Genomic DNA, 16,438 nt, shown 5'->3' on the forward strand with positions numbered 1-16,438 from the left:
AGTTTTGAATTCCAAAAATTTCGGAATTGGAGTAGGAAGTGTAATTTGAATGAGAATCATAAGTCGTGACTATACTTAAACAATAGATAAAATAAATAAATAAAAATTGCAAACAAAAATTAAAAAAATTGTGTATTGGATTAAATCAAGTATCTAACTCTCATTAATGAGTCGGCATCTCGAATCATGATGTATTAAAGTATATACAATAATTAGAATCAAATCCAATACACCACAAAAAATTAAAATTAAATTTATAAAAAAATTCAATTAATACATCATGATTCTAGATCTATATCGAACTCGTCGGCATCTCGAATCGACAAAGCGGGCAATAATGACTAGTCCTCAACCACTTCCGGATACAATCGCCGTGAAATACATGCGAACACGGCATCGATAACAATAACACTTCTTTGCCACCGCCAGAAAAATAGTCTTCCAAGCAAACCGAGCAACGATCCGCAACAAGCATACTCCGGCGAGAATCGGCGGGCCCCACCTCCTTGAGCTCCGCGATCGATGAATCGGCAGTTGGAACCATACGAAGAGGAGAGTAATCATCATAATTAATAATTTCCTCGAGATAGACATGATACAACCCGGCCTCGATGTGAAGATTCAAGACACCATGGGCCGTCCGATCGGCCGCGGCCTCCGTCGCTATCCACGTGCACGCTTTACGCAAAGCATACCCCGCGATCTTCTTACTGCGTCCAGAACTCATCGGCATCGCTTTGAGTTCTTCCTCCGCGAGTATCCGCGCTTCTTCAAAATTGCACGACAGCTGGCGGCTGCTCAAGCGGAGGTGGTATTCTTTTTCGAATTCGATCGATCGGCCCAAAAATCGTGGCTCCTCTCCTTCGCGTACGGCCCACACGAAATATTTGACCGTCAAAGAAAAATTGAAGTTGATTTCGATATTCGATTCATCTTCCGATTTAGGGGTCGGGACGAATTTAGTTTCGATTGTTCTGCAGGCTGATATCTTTTGGCAACGAATCGGGGTCGGCATTATGAAAAGATTTCAAGACAGTTGGTTTTTTTCTTTTTAAGTTTTTTTTGGGAGAAGAGAGAAATTATATTAGTAACGTTGTTGTGAATAATCGAACTATATTTATAAGGTTGGGAAGTATATATGTTGGATTTATATAAGGATGTGTTATTTATAAACTTGTTATTTACCTTTTCTAATATTTTACATGTTGAGAAATTGCAGTTGCGTTGTAATTACTATTAGCCTAATAATAATAAAATAAAATAAAATAAATCAAAGGATATTCCGTTGGTTAGTCATACAATGTAATTGTTTTTCTATTTGTATTTTCCTTGTGTTATAACTTATATTATATATTGAATTGCTAAAACAATTCAGGGTAAATTACAAAAACTCCCCTAAACTTAGGCTAAATAACGAAAAATACCTCCATCTATTCCTATTCGTAATTACAAACAACTCCCTGATGTTTGTTTCCGTTTTACACCAATCCCCTTACGGTGTGACTTTTCATGGATTTTTTATATTCTTGGGAATAGAGTTTACACAATTTCAGATATTTTCTTTTGTTTCTCACCTATTTAACGGAAGATATAATAGACTGTACACATTTTTTGTTAAAAAACTCGATCAACTATTGATCAGAGGAATATTTTGATTATTACGGATAGGTGGGGGTATTTCTCGTTATTTAGCCTAAGTTCAGAGGGATTTTCGTAATTTACCCAAAAATTCACGCACGGAGTGTTACCGGTTTATTTGATGCTACACGCTGTAGAATACACCGGATGATTTTAATCGATGATCTACATATATATAATTACACACACATCCATGTGTATGTGTGTCTAGTGGAAAGTTATTTCACAACATACATCAACGGTTAAAAATCGCCCAATATATAAAATTTGTAAAGTTGGAAATTTCACACGATTAAGCAAATATTATAACTTCTTCAAAAAGTACTTTTTTTAGTAAAAGGTGCAGTTTTATTCATCAAGATGAACTAAAATAACAAAACCAATGTACCTTATAAAGATTTCTCACGAACATGTAAATATTTAAAATAAGTAAAAATTATATATTGAATTATATATGGTTAGCTCAAATATAATGACTCATATTACATGATCGAAAAAATAACATACTTAATTCTACCCTTGCTAAATAAATAAAAGATTGTAAGAAACAAAGATTTGTGAATTAATACATCATATATATATATATATATATATATATATATATATATATATATATATATATATATATATATATATATATATATATATATATATATATATATATATATAACTCGTCGGCATCTAATTCGAAGCGACAAAGCGGGCAGTAGTGACTAGTCATCAGCCACGTCTTGATGCAATCGCCGTGAAAAATATGCGAACACGGCATACTTAACACCGCCTCTTTATTACAATCACCGCCATCGCCTCCCGAGAAGTTCTCCAAGCAGATTGAGCAATTATTCATCTCGAGAATATTCCGGCGAGAATATTCCACCGCCTCCAACGCCCGAATCGACGAATCCACCGCCGGAGTCATCATACAAACAAATTCGTAGTTATTATTTCCCCGATTATAAAAAATATAGTCATGATCTATCGATACGCATATGTGGACGTCGAGAACTAGGTGGGGCCCGCCTACGGGTTCGGGCAAAATACTTTTGCGGGCTTCGTGCAGCGAATAATTGACCAACTTTCTACGGTTATCGATGCTCAAGGGCAAACCCTTGAGTTCTTCTTCCATGTAATTTCGTGTTTCGTTGAAACTCGAGAATTGATGACCTCTCACACGGACAAGGTAATCGATTATGGGGTCGTTGAATTGGCTCACGAATTGCGGCTCGTCTTCGTCTTCGCATTGAATGTACTCGGATGTTTGGAGCTCGTACGAATATTTGAAGTTGATTTTGTTAGAATCCTATGGATTCTAATTGTACGAGAATTAATAAAACTTGTGCCACAAGTTTTCATATACCATGAGCTAAAGAAGGGAAGAGTCCTTGTAACTTTTAATTCTTTTAATTTGTCATTAATTGATTTATAATAGGAATTATTCTTCTAAAGAGTTTCCTTGTTTTGAAAATATTATTTCCTACGTAATTAAGAGTTTCCTAACCCTAATGGACTCTTTTTTCCTTGTAGGATTCTTATAACATGTAGAAGCATAAATACAGCAATACGGCGCCTCAGATCTCACGTCTTCTTTGAGAGAAAAATTTACGTAGAATATTTTCTTTACTCTCGTTTTTATTGGCGTCGTTTTTGGAGAGAAGCCGATCTCCCTTTTCTTGGTTGCTGTAGCACGCCTTTTGTTGGAGAAGAAAAATTATATTTTTCCGCTCTTATATTTGCTGCTCCTGGAGCGTCTTGTTAATCGAGAGAAGATTTCAGAGAAATATTTTTTTTTCTCTCTCGTTTTTATTGCTCCATCGTGATACGTGATTTTCATAGAAAATATACCGGCTTCAAGGCTTTGTGGTGAAGACACAGATTCAAGGAGAATCACAAGTTTGCTTCTTCTATACAAAAAGAAGATCGGTTCTTCGGGAGAGGGGCTTAAACAGATCTCGGGAGGAGATCGATCCGCCGACTGAGGGATTCAGCGTTGAAGGGAGTTCAACCGTGCGGAGCAAGGGACGTGCTGCAATTGAAGATTTATAATTCAGCGTAGTATACAAGAACGGCGTCAACAAAGAGGGAGTCTTTGTATTTTGATTAAGTCCTATTATTGTATTCGTAAAACTAAAAATTAGTAAATTTTATTTGCAGGTCCCCGTGGATGTAGGGTACAGTTGTATCCGAACCACATTAAATTTGTGTCTCGTTTATTTCTGTTTTTACAAACTGTTTCACGAACTGTTGCAACTCTTCACGCAACAGTAACGAAAAACTGAATCTGACACAAATAATTTATATCTGCACGAAATAAATTCTAACAATTGGCATCAAGAGCCTGTCACTAGATACACTTAGTGAGATTTTGGGATTTAATTTTTTAATTTGTTTTGTGCAGATATGTTTCATCGTGAAGGAGCGTCTACAGTACGACCACCTCTCTTGGATGGATCAAATTACTCTTACTGGAAATCGAAGATGAAGATGTTCATCAAGTCCGTTGATGAACGAGCTTGGCGTGCTATCGTGACTGGTTGGACCCCACCCATGGCTAAAGGAACGGATGGTATGCAAACGGTAAAACCAGAAGAAGCATGGACTAATGAAGAGATATCACTTGCCAATTACAACTCAAGGGCGATAAACTCAATTTTCAGTGGCGTTGGTGACAATCAGTTCAAACTGATAGCATCATGTGAATCAGCAAAAAGGGCATGGGAGATCCTACAAGTGACGTATGAAGGCACATCAACTGTTAAAACATCTAAGCTGCAGATGCTAGCCACGAGATTTGAGAGTCTTCATATGGAGGAGGACGAGACGATTGCTGATTTCCACGCTAAGCTGTGTGATATTTCAAATGAATCGTATGCACTAGGTGAACAATACTCGGAAACAAAGTTGGTAAGAAAGGCACTACGTTCATTACCAGAAAGATTCGCTTACAGAGTTGCAGCAATCGAAGAAGTGAGAGATATCAACACACTGAAGCTAGATGAACTCATGGGTAAACTGCAAACCCAAGAAATGAATTTTAGAGCAAATATTCGAGAAAAGAAAAAGGTGAAGAATGTGGCATTCCAAGCTGAAGCTTCCCATGGCATCTCACAAGGCCAAACATTTCATGAGTGTGACATTGATGTTGAAGAATCCTTAGCAATTATGTCAAATAACCTCGAAAGCCTGCGTCAAAAAATTGAAAATAGAGAAAATTCCTCTCAATCAGGTAAGTCTGTTAACCCTAACAAATTTAAAAAGTTTTCTAATAATGGTTATTTTGGTGATGCAAAGTCTAGGAGAAAGCAATGTCGAGAGTGTGGGGGTTTTGGACATATTCAGGCCGAGTGTGCGAACACTTTGAAGAAAAACAAGATGTCACTCACCACTGTTTGGAGTGATAAAGAGGACAGTGATGAGGATGAGAACAACAAAGGAGATCAAACCACTAACTTTATGGCATTCAGCGGTACTACTTCGATGAGCAGAACCGAGGGACGAACTGTTGCAACAGTCTGTCCGACAGATTTCAGGTATGATGAATTATCTTTAAATAAGGACAATAGTCTGACTTCATCATTTAATTTTGCAGGTGAATCTGAGAGCAGTAGTGATGATGAAGAGCCAACCCTTGAAGAGGTGAAAGATGTATATGAAAAAATGTACCGGAAGTGGCTTGAAGTATCTGAGGTAAATAAGCGCCTTGAAAATGATAAGCATGTTCTCATAGAGGAAAATAAAGTGTTAAAGGTAAGAATTTCTACTCTTGAACAAAATGTTATTTCTTCTAGTAGAGAAATAGATAGCTTGCAGGCTAAATTTGCTCAAACCCAAGATGTTATTTCTAAGTTTAATACTGGTAGAGTAACTTTGAATGAAATTTTGAACAAAAATCAGCCGAACTACTGTCGTATAGGTATAGGGGGTAATCAGCTATCTAATGATGCATTGAAACAGAAAGAAGATCCAAAAAGAAAAATCAATTTTGTTAAACAATCCACTGTTTCACAAACTGTTGCGACAGTTGCACCAACACAGCCATTTCAAAGAAAAGTTTTTGTTCCTACCTGTCATTTTTGTCATGTTTCTGGTCATATACGACCCAGGTGTTTTAAGTACTTGAAAATGGTTAAAAGAATAATGGCCCGCTCACCACTTTCCGCTAAAATTGATCACACTTTTGTGTCGTCTCAAAAACCCAAGATAAAGGTTGATTTAGTGAATAAAACTCAACAAAAAATCTGGGTAAAGAAGTCTGATCTTAATTGTTTATCTGCCATTACTTCTTTAAACTCATGTGATGATAGTACTAATTGTTCCATTAGTTCTGGTGACAAAGCTAGTTTTGGGAATAAAAAACTTGGTAATCTGAATTGTGATAATTTGAATGCGAAAAATAAGTTTATGAATCCAATTCAGCATTCGAGAACTAAGCTTACTGATATCTGTCATTGTTTCATAAGGGGCTTGGTCGAAAAGGGGGTTGTCTCAATTGATTATGGTGCAACGGAGAATGAATTAACTGATGCTTTTGCAAAAACCATTGATGCACAGAAATTTGATTCCTTGCGAAAATCGCTGGGAATTTATGTTGTTTAATCTGATGCAGTTGCATGAACTGTTGCAACAGTCTGTGTGTCCAGACTTGCAACTTTTAGAGGTAGGACACTTCATATGTTTTTGCATCTCATATAGGACCTGCATTAAGCATACTGCATATGATTGAGACAAATGTGAATTTGATACTTCGTGTATTTCTAAATTTTGTGGGGTAGAACTTCACCAATTCCCAAAATGATTACTTAAAAGGCTCCTACTTATTTATTTCTCTGAATAGTCTTGTCATGGTTGGATGTTTTTATAGGGAAAAGCTGCCTCTTTTAATGAGTGAAAGCTACTCTTGAACTACTGTTATTAATATATATATATCTACAACAATTTGGTCAGTGAATAGTTCGAAGCCTTTTTGAGTCGAGCCAGTAAATCACGTGGCCGAAAGCTCGCTACAAGGCTCAATTAGAAAGCCCAGGGAACTACACATTGCACGGCCAATATAAATTATATATATGGTCAGTGAATAGTTCGAAGCCTAGTTGAGTCGAGCCAGTAAACCACTTGACCGAACACTTACTACAAAGCTCAATTAGAAAGCCCAGGGGACTACACATTGCACGACCAACATAATCTCGTTCCTTTTAATTGCTCTGTTTTTCATGGGAAAAAGCTACCATTAGACGTGTGTGTACGCTACCTAATAAGAGCATCTTTGTGTTTGACTTGGGATTATTAAGTTTATTGGTTGCATTGGCAGTCGGATTTTTGGGGATTGCGCTTATCGTGAATGTGAAGATAAATCCCATATGTTTTGTTTGTCCATGCAGTATCCTATTCACATATGTCTCTTCACTCATGTTTATTTTTCATGTTTACTTCTTGTCTTGCATTAGGCATTTAAAAAAAAAAAAAAAAAAAAAAAAAAAAAAAAAAAAAAAAAGACGGGATTTTTGTTTATGTGCCGGTTAAATTTGATTTTTTGTTGCAACCGGATCGATTGGGCTTACTCCTCACATTTCCACGTTTCTTATGAAGTTTGGCAAAGTCTGTAGTCTTTGCTATTTAATGTTGGATTTGATATCACTATCCTTTGATTTTCGCATTGCAATTATCGTGTGGTATTGAGTTTGTGAGTTTGTGATTTTCTGTGCACGTTATGTATAGTGATTCTTCTCACTTACTTCCAAGATTCTCTCTTCGTTTTAATCTTTTTGTTAAGTGTTTGAACAGCTTGCTTGAATCATCAAGATCATTAGTCCATGTTGAGTTATCTCTGCATGGTGATTGCCCAGAAAGGGGGAGAAAAGAACAGGAGAAAAGAACAGTAACGATGGCATGAACACAGGGGGAGTTCCGACAACTGTTGCGACAGTGCATCAGACAGTTGCTGGAACAGCGCAGGAATGCAGGGGGAGTTCAGACAACTGTTGAAACAGTGCATGAGACAGTTGCTGGACAAAAATATAGGACAAATAATAAGCATTGTGAAGAGAAGTTGTTTCTGCTACTGCATATCCTTTTAGCTCGTGCTTATCTTGAACGAATTATCTGCTTTTATTTTGGAACTATGGTTTATTTACGGTTTACACTATCTGGTGAACTGTTTGATAAACTGTTGCAACAGTTTATATGTGCAGATGTTATTCTGAATTTGCTAACCCTTCTTCATGCATGTATCATATAGTTAGGGGGAGTAAATATTCTGACCAATCAATGCCAAAGGGGAGAGTGTTAGAATCTCGTGGGATTCTAAGTCCACAACACCAAGTGAAATTCTATGGAGATGTTTATTGTCATTAATTGGTTTAGGTCTTCACAAGAATATAAAAGGAGGAGCTATAATGCCGATGTTATTTGCTGAGTCTCTTATCACGTGGATAATTTACCACGTCGTCATCCACCGCCTCCCAAGTCTACCAAGCCAAGTAAGCAAAGGGGGAGTATGAATGCATTAACAAGAGGAGCTGCCTAAGGATCATTCACAGAGGGAGATACACATGCAGGGGGAGCTGACTCCGTTGTGAACCACCTGTCAAAGCCACTACTGTGGGAACAGTTGCTGAAACTGTGGCACTTACTGTTGCAGCAGTTGATGCCACTCTTGTTGTTGAAAAGAGTTGATGATGATCTTTCGTTTTATTTGCTTCGGTCTAATCATCTGATTGTTTTATTTTCAGGTTTTTTACTCAGCGGGACAAAATAATTATAATCAATAAACGACAAAGGGGGAGATTGTTAGAATCCTATGGATTCTAATTGTACGAGAATTAATAAAACTTGTGCCACAAGTTTTCATATACCATGAGCTAAAGAAGGGAAGAGTCCTTGTAACTTTTAATTCTTTTAATTTGTCATTAATTGATTTATAATAGGAATTATTCTTCTAAAGAGTTTCCTTGTTTTGAAAATATTATTTCCTACGTAATTAAGAGTTTCCTAACCCTAATGGACTCTTTTTTCCTTGTAGGATTCTTATAACATGTAGAAGCATAAATACAGCAATACGGCGCCTCAGATCTCACGTCTTCTTTGAGAGAAAAATTTACGTAGAATATTTTCTTTACTCTCGTTTTTATTGGCGTCGTTTTTGGAGAGAAGCCGATCTCCCTTTTCTTGGTTGCTGTAGCACGCCTTTTGTTGGAGAAGAAAAATTATATTTTTCCGCTCTTATATTTGCTGCTCCTGGAGCGTCTTGTTAATCGAGTCAGAGAAATATTTTTTTTTCTCTCTCGTTTTTATTGCTCCATCGTGATACGTGATTTTCATAGAAAATATACCGGCTTCAAGGCTTTGTGGTGAAGACACAGATTCAAGGAGAATCACAAGTTTGCTTCTTCTATACAAAAAGAAGATCGGTTCTTCGGGAGAGGGGCTTAAACAGATCTCGGGAGGAGATCGATCCGCCGACTGAGGGATTCAGCGTTGAAGGGAGTTCAACCGTGCGGAGCAAGGGACGTGCTGCAATTGAAGATTTATAATTCAGCGTAGTATACAAGAACGGCGTCAACAAAGAGGGAGTCTTTGTATTTTGATTAAGTCCTATTATTGTATTCGTAAAACTAAAAATTAGTAAATTTTATTTGCAGGTCCCCGTGGATGTAGGGTACAGTTGTATCCGAACCACATTAAATTTGTGTCTCGTTTATTTCTGTTTTTACAAACTGTTTCACGAACTGTTGCAACTCTTCACGCAACAGTAACGAAAAACTGAATCTGACACAAATAATTTATATCTGCACGAAATAAATTCTAACAGATTTCAATCGATTGCGGTGGTGAATGGATATGAATTCCGCTTTAATCAGTCTGTAGGTTAAGAATTGGTAGAACTCGTAATCGATCATACTCATCCATGGTCAAGAAAGATTTATAGAAAATTAGAAATAAATAATTAATTAAAGGTGAAATTATTAGGAGATGTAATTTCCAAAAATTATGTTATGATCAGAAAAAGGAAATAAATTAAAAATTGAATATTAGAAAATTTACAAACTAAAATGATTTTGTGCAGCAACCGAATTCTTGAACAATTAGAACACCTTTCCGTAAATAGGAAAACTTTAAATTAATTTTGGTATTATAAAGGGCAAATAGCACTTACTCCCTGAACTAATGTTAATTTACGAACAATCCTAACCTATAAATAATTGGGTAAATTACAGCCTCTCCCTGAGGCAAGGTCAAATTATGAAGGAAAAAACATCTTGTTTGCGTAATTACGAACCACCCCTCAACTATGAATTTTCTTACATTTTCACCCTTGCGGTGTCAAATTTAGTGGAATCTTCTAGATTATGTGGAATATTTTCCAATTTGTAATCGTTTTACCCCATTCCAGCTTCACATTTTGAAACAAGATGATCATAAGATGTGTCACTTGGCTTGTAAGTATCAGATTGTGGTGCATCTGAAACTATTTTTTTCTTTTGCACAAAACGAGTACAAACTAGAGAACATTCTACGGAATCTAGAAGATTCGGTTGAATTTGACAATTAATTAATTAATTTGGTTTGGGCCAAATATTTTATTATTTGAATTTTGGGTCAAATAATTTGACAAATTACTAAATGTCCCCAAAAGTAATATTTGTGGACACCTAAACCCAAACTAGTCCTATCACTCGATCACATCGAGCGCATATCTTTTGAACTTTAACCATTTACTCAAGACAATTTTCATTCACTTTACTTCAAGATTATGATCAAGTAAATAAATAAAATTAATCTTTACATAATTTAATTAATATTACTCAATATTAATTATTGGAAATCATAAAAATTCCAATATGTAATATTTGATCATATATTTATACAGAAATGCCTTTGATATTTTATAATATTTAAATTGGAGTCATTTATGATAGTATTGTGATAGGATTTAGATGTGTTAGAAAAAAATGTAGATAAAAATAATTTCGTAGATACTACGCGGACCTGATTAATTATATATTTTAATGCATAAAAGTTTTTGTTTGTGGTTTTCTTAATTCGAAAAGGCGATTGATTTTGAGAGAGAAAAAAAAGGCATAAAATTTTGTAATGAATAGTAGTTTATATATTTTTATTGTCCCCATTAATATCTCGATCGATACTCAACATGTTTCAAAATTTTGTTGTTTTCATATATCATTAATCTTTGTTTTTGTTTGTTTAATGATTGTACGATTTGGTGTTTTCATATATTTTCTTTTATTAATTTTTTATGATTGTACGATTTTGGAAAATATGAATCAAACGATTTATTCGCAACGCTAACCGAGTGAATCAATAGTGCAATTTATGTGAAATACTAAATCGATCTAACATATCATAGAAAATAATTTAGTTACATATATGCAAATATGATGTGCACTTGATAGTAATATTTCAAAATAATAAGAAAAATGATCAAAAAATATTAATTTAGACCAATTAATTCTTCAATAAGTTATATTTGCAATTGATATTATATTATATATATAGTAAGATGTAAAAATGATATGATATGTAACTATTGCATTGAAAATTATGAGTCACTATCACTCGTAATAAAAGTTGTATATATAAAATAATACAACAAAAGAAATATATACATCGAACTAAAATTTGGTGATTGGGTTGTCATAAGCATAAGAAAAGATATCGAATTCTTCACTATCCATCTCAGTATCTTCTCCCTCCTTATTCTCTGTTGTTGGATCGTCTGTTCAAAATTAAGAACATTCAATCGAGATAAATGAGCTTGATTTTGCCGATATAAAATGAACATTATCTTTAAATTAAAACTGAAAATATATGTCACATACCTTCTATTGTACTTTCTTCTTCACTAGAAATGTCATTGTTTGTATGACTTTCAATTGTAACACTGCCATGAGATTCATAGTAGTTGGAATACGATTCACGAAGAAATGATGTTACAATTTCTTCATTTGCAATCGCCTCCTGAAAAGAAGCATATAATTCCTCTAAATTAGCACTAAAATGCATAAATTATATATGCAATTTGAGAGGTAAATAAGTAACTAAATAATTAATTAAGGTATTTACCGTTTCAAGTCGTACGAGATCTTCCCTCCGACAATTATACAGTATAAAAAGTGCAACCTCCTTCAATGAACGAAAGTTGCCACTAACTTTGTCATGAATATAATACTGTTACACAATGTTTTTGGCAAAAAAATATTAGTATGACATACATATTTTATTTAAAATATGTTAAGAAAATTGTGATATATACCTTATCACTGGCTTTCGAGCCATTTCGTTTTCTCTCTTGCACTACCCAACCCTCCAACCGTTCTTGCAAAGATATGTTGTACTTCGGTTGAACGGGTGGATTTGATAGTTCGTCAAGAGGAATCAATACGCCGTGTTGTTGGATTGAAATCCTTTTCACTCCTAACGCCGACCTTTCTTCTTGTCGTGAAGGAAATAAGTGATACATATTCGTTTCACTTGTTTCATTCTGTGTCACATTTGTAAGGAAAGTCAATCAAAACTAGCCTTTAAAATATATGCAGTCTACATAGTTGTGTTTATATATTTCCTAGGTATATGATCATTAAAAGCAACTTATAAAAAAAAATGATCAGTAGAGGCGTAAATATGTATTGTTACATATATGGGCATGAGTTGCACATTTTATGTGTCGTCTTAGCGCAATAATTGTGGGAATAGTAACAATAGTCTTTTATATGGTAACGATTTTTGAGTTCATTCAAAAGTAGTTCGAGAAATTCTTAATTTTACATAATAATTTTCCTATATAGAAATTCTTATAATATTGTTCAACTTGTATGTGCTATTAACCTTGTAAAAGAATGTTCTTCATGTATATTCTATTACAAAACAAATTTTCTAGGATGTAACGGTGACATAAAAAGTTGTTTAAGAAAATAGCTAATCTAAGTTAAGAATGTTTAGTATATACTATATATATATATATATATATATATATATATATATATATATATATATATATATATATATATATATATATATATATATGGTTTATTTTTTGGATTTTATGTGCACATGGAATTACCTTTTACTCACATTTTTATGTAATATTAATTATTTTAACTTTCTCTTTTAGTAAAGTGATGATATTTTCCAAAATTTGTGACCTGATAGAAAAAAGTATAGTTTCTATATAATTATTTTATTCAATATAAATCATGTGTAAAGTAACCAATTCATAATTGTTTATTTGAAAAAATTATGATTCGATCTTGAAAAAAATACTTTTTAAAGGCGATGATTAATGAAAATAAAGAAGACGATAACAATGAAGAAATTAACATATACACAATAGTTACAAATATTCAATGCACGTACCTTTTGCATTTCTTGAATGTAATGTCCGATTTCTTGATGTTGGAAAAGTCGAAACGAGACATTCCAAACTCCCTCGACTACACACCTTTCTCTTCGTTTCTTTTCGAGAGACGAATGTCTAGTGCTCGCACTACATAAAAACTTACTTTGCGCGAGGACAAACTTCGTTACAATAAGTGTCATTTTTGTTACTAAAAGTTTTTGAAACGACAATATTCGTTACGTTATGTTGTCGTCTAAAGCCCGACGCTAAAAGTTTAGGTGACAAGTTTTTATCGGTCGTTACGAATACATTGGTAACAAATGATAAATTGTTACAAAATCCTAGTTTACTGTAACAAATATATCGTCATTAGAACTATTTTCTTTCGTTACCAAAAGCTGATTCGTTACGAAAAGTCAATTATTAAATATATACTACTAATAAAAATGTTTGTTACAAAAACCTATTATGACAACGAAGATCCTCACCAATACTCATAATATTTTTTTTAATATATATAAATATATATATATATATATATATATATATATATATATATATATATAAAATAAACTCCAAAATAAGAAGATATCCTGTACTTAGTCAAAAACTACTAGGTAACATTACACTTAACAATCTCAATCAAGACTAGAGATAATCATTTATGTTACAGAAAAATATTGTTAATAACTTACAAATATTGATTCGTCTAAATACAAGTTAATTTATGAAACTTTATTGCGCCATCCACCATTGTCTTTACATCGAAGACCTGCATTTATAAGTTTAACTTGTATTATATGACTTGTAAAAATTATACAAATAACAAACAAGAATAATTTGAACTATATTGATTAAATATGGTTTATGCATAGAAATATTCAAGATTATCTGTTATTGAGTTACAGTTGGCTAATTGACCTCATAAGATATAAATGTGTCTTTATACTTTACAAAGAATTGAGAGGATGAGATTTGAGCAACCAATAAATAGGTAATAATAATTTTAGCTAATACTTCAAGTCTCGACATCATTCATTTGAGCTTTAATGCATGCATTCAAAATAGTGCAGAGATAACACATACATTATCCTATTATTGTTTCTAATGAGAGGAGATCCTCTCTATAACTAAACAAACAAGCAAAATTATTAAAAGAAGGTACAAATTAATTCAAAGCATGAGTCTTTTTTTTTCTTTGACACAAGTAAAAGAATCCATATTGTACCAAGCAACATTACCTTGGTCATTTCTTTACTGAATTCTTGCGTGACAGCTGTTTTTGGGAGACTTCATAAGATCATTGGCGATTTTCATGACTTCATTATTTTTGGACCAATGTTCCACAGATCGAGCAATAGCTGAAGAATAAAAAAAAGAAAAAAAAAAAGATAGTCAAGAGGAGATACTACGAAAAGAAGTTTACATATCAAGAAAAGAGGTGTTATGAAAATCAAGAGGAGATACTACAAAATCATATCATAAGCAGCGTCGTCTTTTGAAAATCAAAAATCATTTCGTCAAGATATCAACTCTAAGCTTGACACTAACAATTAAGAAGAAGTTAACATATTCATCCAACCCAAAGAAAACCACTATTGCAAATTTTTACTATTTTTACAAGAAATATAGTAGCACAAGGCAGTTCAAATTTTAAGTTCTTAATTCCCACTTAGAGTAAGATATGACATACATAGCAAGTTTCACATATGAGTCTAAAAAAGAGCCTAGAAGATATAAATTTAGATCCATTATCATTCAAACCATGTTCTACTAATCAAAACAGAAGGCATACATATTATAAGCACTATGTGAACCGTTGCTACAATATTGTTAGCACTGAACACTATATACTAGTTACAAGAATTTGTAGATAAACATACACCTAATTGTCTACATATAAATTGGAACGAGAAGTACTTCAACTAGCTAGTGTTACATATTTGTCCAGCATTTCATCTTAATATACACCATGCCAAGAACATGATGAGAATCAAGTACACCAAAGTATCACCATAACAAGTATTTTTTCACCTCACCCTAAACAAAATATGAAACCAAGTCTTGGAACACATTAAAACCTAGATCTTTGAAATTTTCAAATCAATAATTAATAGGGAAAATAAAATGAAATTTGAAATTTAGCTTTAGGATTAACTGAAAATTTGCAAAAGAATAAACAACTAGTTATACCTTAAATCACCACTTGCCCAATCGGTGTTGTTGTTTTGCCCAATTTCCGATGTCGTTTTGCCCAATTGTTATTGTTGTTTCGCCTATTTTTCGATGTCGTTTTGCCCAATTGATGATGCCTCTTCGCCCAATCGATGATGCCCCTTCGCCCAAGCGTTGTCGTTGCCGCTCCGTCGCTCAAGCATCGTCGCTGATGCTCTTTTGCAGAAGTGACTCCGCTGCGGCTTCTTTACCCCAAACGTCATCGCCGTTTCCCCTTTGCCCAAGCGCCGCCGCTTCCACTTTGTCCAAGCGCCGCCGCCGCTGCTTCACAAAATCGTCTTAGCCGCTGCCGTCGATGATGGACATGATTATGCTAACATGGTATGCGGTGGTGGAAATTGCAAATATGGACGATGTGAAAAAATTGAAAACCCTAGCCCAGTTTTTCTTCGTTTATGTTCTGTTCCACATCGAGTACTATGGAGAATATTAAAATGGATTGGGCCATTGAACAACTTTAATATTTGTAACGAACATTGAAACTTCTCACGACAGAATAACACCTTTTGTAACATTATTATACTATTGGTAACTATGTTTTACTTTGTCACTAGAACAACAGTCTTTTGTAACAATTGTTCACTATCGTAACGAGATTTTCTACTTGGTACCGAAAATTTGGACTTTTGGTAACGAAATAGTTCCTTTTGTAACGGTTACAAATATTCGTTACCTAAATCTTAAGTTTTAGCGACAATATTTAAATTTTGTTACCAAAACGTATTTCTAGTGACAAATAAAACATTCCTTACTAATATTTCGTTATTTGAAACATCTTTTTTTGTAGTGTCGATTCAGCTTGATCCTACACGAGCAACGATAATGGTTATATAAATAAAGCTAAAATTCAAAAAGCAATCCCTTGAAAATCGCATAACAATTTTGTTACGATATCTCATGAAATATATAACTTCACTATTTACATAATTACGCGTACGTATAAAATCATGATTGTTGTTCATATATACATAAATGAGAGGCAAAAAAATATATCGATAAAGAGAGGCAAAAAAATTAAGATGGTGAAGAAAGCAAAAAAAAATGTACAAAGCACTAATAAATTAGAAGAAAGGACACCTATTTTTAGACGCAATAGATCGAGTTAGGTTCGTTACACTTCAAAGGGGTACGGTGTAGTAATCTAATTTTTATTTAGATTTTCATCTAGACATAAATAACCAGCATATTGATCGATCGACTAAATGATCAATAACA

The 16,438-nt window shown here is 33.8% G+C and overlaps 1 long non-coding RNA gene across 1 annotated transcript; it reads right to left on the minus strand.

The window, feature by feature from the left end:
• Positions 1-13,564: 13,564 nt before the first annotated feature.
• On the minus strand, positions 13,565-15,642 carry LOC148766457 (uncharacterized). Its single transcript, XR_016034837.1, has 3 exons — positions 15,182-15,642; positions 14,230-14,349; positions 13,565-13,760 (listed from the first exon to the last, which is right to left on the minus strand). It is a non-coding gene; the product is annotated as an uncharacterized LOC148766457 (long non-coding RNA).
• Positions 15,643-16,438: the final 796 nt, after the last annotated feature.

Source organism: Erythranthe guttata, chromosome 12, assembly GCF_056151865.1.
Source record: "Erythranthe guttata isolate IM_541 chromosome 12, IM_541, whole genome shotgun sequence".
In the NCBI taxonomy this organism is placed as follows: Eukaryota; Viridiplantae; Streptophyta; class Magnoliopsida; order Lamiales; family Phrymaceae; genus Erythranthe; species Erythranthe guttata.